A 7,947-nucleotide genomic window follows, 5' to 3' on the forward strand; every position below is an offset into this window, starting at 1 on the left:
TGATTATGGGGCCTCACTGATTATTGGGGCACAGTTGGATATTAGCATGTGCCCATGGTGAACTAGTGAAACCCATATTAACCACATAACCATTGTGACATCTCATTGCTTTGTGAAATCAATGTCCCATATATTTTTTAAATTCTAAGCATTCAATATTATTTAAATAACCTCCAGTGAGTAGAATCGGCCAATTATTATTACTTCCTTTTACACTAATACATTAAGATAGGGAAGGTGAATAGACCCACAGCAGCCTGCCAGCCAAGTAGTAATGCGTCTTAATGGAAGGGGCCTCTGTCCCAGACAGCCGTTGGAGGAGTGTCCCCAGTGGAGCAGGAATTCTTGATGGTCTCATCAACAGACACAATAAGCCATGCAGCTTCAGAGGCTGCTGTCCAGGTATTGATCTGCACCAGAGCTGACTCATCCAGGAAGGCCTGGAAGTTGTCTGCAATGTCCTCATTGTTGACATCCACCCCATACCACAAGCACCCCTGGGCCTGCCCAGTCCACAGCTTGTTGAGAATGTTTGTGGCATCAAAACCTGCATTGTCACACAACTGGTGTGGGATAATCACTAAAACCTTGGCATAGGTCCAAATCAAGAGATGCTGCTTGCCTGGAATAGTCCTTGAGTAATCTCACAGGTACTTGAGTTCCATCGCAATGGCCCCACCACCAGCCACCACTGAATCATTCTTGATGGCTCTTCGGACAATCATGATGGCATCATGAAGGGATTGCTTTGTCTCCTCTATAAACTGTTCAGCACCACCATGTATGATGAAGGTGCAAGTTTTGGCTGTGGGGCAGCCAGTGAACAAATTGTACCTCTCCTCTCTAATCTGTGTCTCTTCAACCACCTGACAATGACTCAACACAACTGCACTCAGAATATTCACAGTGGTCTGGATTCAGCCTCCACTGGCCATCATTGGCCTCTTCAGATCCTCCTCAGACACACAGCCTGCACAGAACATGTCCCTATCAGCAATGTAGTGCGTGGCCACATCTCCAATGGGGAGTTTAGATAAAATATCTTTGGCTCCAGATTGGTAAACCTTCTCTAATTTGTCATAGAGAATATTCCAGTCATCACAGACAATTGGCTGATTATATTCCACTGTGTGGACTGATTTCAGCATTATCCTCCTCAACTTTGAGCTCCAACTCAACATTAAAAAGGACAATCATGGGGTTTTTGTACTTCTTAGGTTGCATTTCAAACCCACCATAAGAGAAAGTCTTCTTAAACACAACACCAGCCACTAGCTGAGATTCCTCTAGCACTCCACTCTTGACCTTCTCAATTCCAATCATTTTAAGATGTAGCAATTCAAAGATCATCATTACAGCATCAACCACGATTTTGGTGAAGAAGGCTTTCTGCTAGGAAATGAGATTGGAGCTTAGAGCCATCATGGCACACTAGCAGCTTCCTCTGTTCAACTGTATCTTCCTTCTTCACAGTCACAGAAATTTTGTTGATCTTGTTCACTTCCAACTATGTGGCTGTGAGGAAAGTGGGGATGATCATCTGAGGGTGCAGTCCTTCTTCCACATATGAGTTCATGTGCTTCAAAAACTCTGCAGCCAGTAGGGCGATGGAGGTAGTGTAATCACCAACCTTGGCATCTTGGGATTTGGCAATGTCCACTAAAGTTTTTGCTGCAGGATGGACACCAAGAAGTTTTAGAATAGTCGCCCCATCATTAGAAATTATTGCTTTGCGTCAGCCATTCACAATAAGCTTGTCCATGCCATGGGGACCCAAAGTGGGTCTTACAGCATTCACCTGGCAGGCACTGATGTTACAAGCTGAGGGATGCCTTGGAAGCTATCGGTCCCCTCTTTTAGCATGATAACTGGTGTGGGCATTATTTTGGAAGCTTATTCAGAGCCCCCCCCCCAATCCTCTGCTGTCAGTGTCCAGGCCACCCAGCAACCTCACAATGCCACTTGCCAAAGTACCTATGTCCCGTATTTTTTTTTTTTACAAACTACTATGACCTCAGCCCAGTCTGAACAAGTGGCCACTAGTACTAATACATACCAAGACTATACATTCCAGACTTTACCTCTGTGATGTCCACTTGCATAAATGCCCTCTCCATATGTTACAGCTTTTTAACATTTACCTAATGGTAACTTTCTATATATATATCACATAGGCTTGTAAGGCTGAAGTCCCACTGGTTTTCAAGACAGTTTTAGGCAGTGACATAGGGCAATTTACAGAGTTGTCCACTAACCAGATATAAAGAGACAGAAGGCTGGTAACCATTTTCCAAAAGTTTAGTCACTACAGTTGAAATCTTGTTACCACTGTTTTGGATTCTTACTCTAAAACCAAACCTTACTGGTTTTAGAGTGGTCTCCTGACCTCTCTGATCCACTAAGTTGTTTCCATGAGCCTCAGGGTCTCTAGTTTCTTTAAATTCTGGTTAATACTCTGAACCTGTCTGGCTTGGAGACATCTTCTGTTTCCTCCCCCTCCTTTTCTTCCATGAAATCTTGTTTTCATGATCCCAATCTCCTTCTCAAAGTCCTCCTTAATCTGAAAGTGTTCTGCCAGGGTCACAGGAGAGTTTCTGTGTCACTGATGCACTTCCTCACAGCAACTTTGCTTGCTCTTTAGCTCTTCCTTAAAGTTCTCAGTGGTTTTATTGAGAGGATTTGTTTCCCACCTCTACCTGTTCCATCGGTGCTTGAAGGTTCTGCATGATATTTATGATGAGTATCTCAGCAGTCTGTTTGTAGTTTCTTGTTCTTGTTTTTCACTTCAGTGTATTTTAGTGACTTATCTTTCAACTGTTAAGCTCTTCTGCTTTCTGCCAAATGCTCATTTCCTTACCATGAGTGTCTGTGTGTTGTTTGAGTAACAATATCTTGAACCTGATATTTTTTGTTCAGTTTTTTGGGCCTCCATTTCTATGACACGGCACTAACCACACTCAGTTCTTTCTCTGTTGCTTTGAATGTTCACACACTTCAAACCTTATAATTGGCTTATAATTCAGCCAAATACATTCCTGTATCATGTCCAGCTCCTTTTTATGGGCCTTGATTTGCACATGCAGCATCATATATCCTCCTTGCCACAATTGCATTGAGAAAGGACAGTAGTGGTGGAATCCTATTCCTCCTTCAGCCTCTGAACTCTGGTCCCCATATTTGCTTCATGCTCACTGAGGTTAATGTACTTGGAATTAATTTGAATGTTTCCCAGGTTCATTTTGAGGATTTTGTTCTCAATTTTGAATCTCACAAGTTCCTTATTTAGGTCTTCAAATCATTTCTTCACATTCCATAATTCTTTGGTAGGCATTGGAGATTTAGTCTTTTTAAATCCTGTTTCAGACAGAAATGTGTAAATTTTTTCTTTGCTTCATTTCTTGTAAAGTCCAGAGCTAAAATTTTAGTTGAATACAGGTGGATTTCCAAGCCCCAAGCTCCTCATGTTTTTTGCAGAGATATGAACACAGTTCCCAGTAGGCTAACATGCTTACTTAACCTGTCATTGTCCCTTTGTCCTCCTTGGAGATTCCTTTTCCATTTTTCTTGCAATAATCTCAGTGATCTAGTCCTAGAGGTTCCCTACTGCCATTTGTAAATGAATTATACTGCCTTTGTCAAGGGTTTCTTGATCCCTGTCCCCTTCTTAGACTGATTTTCTTCTAAGGTATCTCTGTTATCAAACACTCTCTGGGCAACAACTACCCACTCATAACATATTTCCCTCAAAACCTAACTTTTGAAGCTTTCTTTTCCTGTCTGGTGCCAGCTGGGAGATGAAGGCCATATTTAGGGCTCTTCCATTCTCTGAGGCATCAGGATCTATATGCTATAGCTCCTATAGCCCTCCAGATGCTGTTCCAGAAAAGTATCAGGGGATTAATTGGGGAGTTGTACAGTCTTGCTCACCTTAGATCAGTGAGTTTGCTTCCTAGTCACTGCCTGGATCCCTGCAGTCTGGTGATACTTGATATGTACCTCCTTACCTATATAAATATTGTAATCCCAGCTTAGTTTAATCTGTGAAAAGACTTGCTCTAAAAGGACTGGGTCAACAGTGGAGGGATCATTTGGTCCAAGGACCAACTTCAAATCACTGTGCCAGATTCACTCCAGTTCCTCCCAGGTGAAAAGCACCTGTAAAACTTGCTGATAATCATCTCAGCTAGACTGGTGTGTGAAAAATTCTTTCTCTAATAAGGAGATGAGCCCTTGGAATTTTTCAGAAAAGGGTGCATTTTGCTCTTTCCAACCATACAGATCACTAGTTGTAAAGGAAACATACATTAGAAAGGGGGCTTGCCCATCATCTCCCCCATGTGCCTGTTTCAATGGTAATTAGAAGACCATACCACCTTGAACTACCTGAGGATGTTCGTACAACTTCTGGTATGGTGGGTACTGAACATCAGAGGTGTTGATGGCACAAAATATGAGGGAGAGTACTCCAGTGGTCTGCCTCTGGGGGATACTATGACACAGGGGAGAAGATTTTTCAGTTATGAGAATTTTAGGACATTGTTCTCACATCCTGAAATAAAGAAGTATACAGGACATAGAACTATCTGCAAACACATACAGATCGATAGCCACACACACTTAACTCACATGTGCTACATCTCTCAAAGATAACCTCTTAACGATGTCCCAGAAGACCCATGGAGGAAGCCCAAAGGACCTCTCAATGAGGTCAGATGGTTTCCTAAGGAAGCTCCAGATGATCTCCAGAGGATGTCCTAGATAGCCTCTTGAGGGGGCTCAATATTACCTCTGGAGGAAGCCCCAAATGACCTCCAGAGGAGGTAAAGATAAACTCACGGGGAGGTTCTATATGGCTTCTCAAGGAAACACCAGATGATTTCCAAGGGAGGTCAGAGCCTCTTGAGGAAGCCCCTGATGATCTCCAGATGAAGTCCCCGATGGCTTCCAATCTAGCTGAAGATGACCTCTGGAGGCATTCCCAGAGGCCTATTGAGTAGGTTCCTAATGACCCTCTCGAGAAAGCCCCAAATTATTTCTCAAGGAAGCCCAAATTACCTCCAGAGGAGGTTCCAAATGGTTTCTAAAGGAAGCCCAGTTGACCTCCAGAGGAGGCCCCAGACTGCTTACCAAGATAGCCCAAGATGGCCTCTATAGGAGTTCTCAGATGGCTTCTTGATGAGGCTCCAGATGACCTCATTAAGGGTCATAGATGGCCTCTTATGGTGGTCCTAGTTGACCTCCAGGTGAGATCCAAATGGACCCTCGAGTTAGTCCCATATACTCTCTTGAGAAAGCAGCAAATTACCTCCAGAAGAAGTCCCAGATGGCTTTTTGAGGGTGCCCTAGATATTCTCCAAAGGAGGACCCAGATGACTTCACAAGGAACCCGTAGATGACTTTCAGAGGAGACACAGATGAGCTCCAGAGGAGGTCCCAGATGTCCTCAAAAGAAGACCCGAGATGACCTCTCGAAGAGTCCCAGATAGCTTTTAGTGAATTCCCTAGATTACCTATGGAGGAAGTTCTAAATGGTCTTTCAATGAGGCCCCAGATGACTTCTAAAGGAGGACCCATATGACCTCCAGAAGAGGTACCAGATGTCCTCTAAAAAATGCCAAAAAGGCCTCCAGAGGAGGTCCTAAATGGACACTTAAGGAAGTAACAGATGACTTCCAGAGCCAGTTGCTGTCCTTCCCCTCCTGCTATTCCGAAAATTCCTCTCCTACCAAGTCCTTCCCCTCCTGCTGTTTCACCAATTGCTTCCAGGTTTTTCCCCCCTTTCCCTTTCTGTTACTTTGAACATGCAGCCGAGATATTGGCCCTACCACTCCCCCAATCCAAAGGGTCTCCTGCTTAACAGTTTTCAACCATCTCTTACCAAACTACCCACTGCCCAATCCCTTCTTGACAGCACACCACGTGGGGCTTAAGACCCCACCCAACCCAGCAGCATGCCCCTCCCCGTTTGAGACCATGCCTGGCTCTCACTGGAAGGCAGGTCCACAGGGACAAAAAATTATTGGGCCCCAAGGATTACTTAGGACCTGCTGGTTATTACAGGATCCTCATGTAATCACTAGCCCACTGTGACCACATTGCCACTTGGACATAACAAACTAATTGTGATATATTGCTTTCTTGACAATACGATCACATTGTGAAACCTCAAACCTATTATGACCACTTAGAATCTTTGTGACAGCAAAATCCCTTTGTGTACCCATATCCTCATGATGAATAAATAACAATTGAAATCAGACATTACCTTGTAACGACCCACATACTTTGTGACATCATTAGTGTGATATCACATTGTCATTAGGACCACATCAACTCATTGTGAAATCACCAAAATACAATGACACTATAGCATCACTATATCACATTGTCATTGTGACATCACAGACACTTTGTGAATGCTTATCCTATGATTTCATTCAATTTCAAATGTGGCATGAGAGTTGATAACAGACCTCCATTGTCACCTCACAAATATTTTGATATCAAAATCCCTTTAGGAATACACATTGCCATTGTGATATCTCTAACCCACTGTGATATCACAAAATGTTCGTCATAACTTTTCTGACATATTACCATTGATATATCTTAGGACCATTGTGAGCTCATAATCTTCTTTTACCTCATAAAGACATGTGATATCAGAAATTTACTGTGACATTATGACTACTGTGACATCACACTGCCAGAAGTCACGACCATTTTTTTACATGATGACATCAAAAAACTAGTAGGACTTCAAAAGAATTGTGACAAAGATGCCTTTTGGAAACATCACATTTCATTTGTAAAGTCATATACTCGGAATTAATAAGATACAGCATGATATTTTGACATCACCACCCATTGTGAAATAAAAAACCTATTGTGACAACATCACCATTATGGCATCACCCACCAGTTGTGACATCAAAGCAATATTATTACATAATATTGTGAGATCACACTGCCATTGTGATATCAATAACTTATTGTGTTTTTACAACACTACTATGACCTCAAAACTTCTTAGAAAATTCATGGCATTTGGGACTTTAAGTTCCTTTTGTGAACTAGTATCTTCATTGTGAACAAGTAGGAATTGACAGTAGACTTATCATTGTGATATTACAAATTCTTTATGAGATGACAAACCCATTGTGATCTCATCACTGTGACATCAAAACCCGTTGTGACATAACATTTCATAATGCATCATAGCATCATAATGTCATAGCATTAAGACATTGCATTGTCATTATGAAGTCATATATACATTGTGAATGTATGTTTTGTAAACTCCATTCTATTTGAAATGTGGCACGTGTATTGATATCACAAACCCATTATATAACCATAGCAACCACAAGTTTTTCATGACATTATAACCATCATGGCATTATGAAATAATTGTGACATCAAAACTGTATTATTACATAATATTGTCATATTATGTCACATTATGTAATTGTCACATCATATCGCCATTGTGATATAATTGTTCCATTGTGTTTTATCCATAATATTTTAGAAAATTCATTGCATGTGGGACTTCTAACTTCTGTGAACTCCTATCCTCAATGATTACTAGTAGCAATTGAATTTGAACATTGTGATTGTGATATTAGATACTTGTTGTGACATAACTATGTCATGTGATCTCAACAGCACTCAGATATCCCAAAGCTATTTTAACATTATATTGCTTTTGTGACATCATGATCACATTCTATGATCTGAAACGTTTTATGATCTTTTAGCTCCTTTGATAAATCTCGTAGCCTTTGTGACATCACATTCCTCATTGTGAAGTAATAATTGAGATCTGACTTGTCATTGAGAAATCACAAACACTTTGTGACAATTCAACTATTGTGATATCAAATTGTCGTCATGAAACATTGGGTCATTGTGATATCACCATACTACAATGACATCATTGCATTA

The 7,947-nt window shown here is 41.4% G+C and overlaps 1 pseudogene; it reads right to left on the reverse strand.

The window, feature by feature from the left end:
* Nucleotides 1-281: 281 nt before the first annotated feature.
* LOC122119346 lies at nucleotides 282-1,884 on the reverse strand (annotated as a pseudogene).
* Nucleotides 1,885-7,947: the final 6,063 nt, after the last annotated feature.

The sequence above is a fragment of the Dipodomys spectabilis genome, unplaced genomic scaffold, assembly GCF_019054845.1.
Source record: "Dipodomys spectabilis isolate Male_0828 unplaced genomic scaffold, ASM1905484v1 ptg000164l, whole genome shotgun sequence".
Classification (NCBI taxonomy): domain Eukaryota; kingdom Metazoa; phylum Chordata; class Mammalia; order Rodentia; family Heteromyidae; genus Dipodomys; species Dipodomys spectabilis.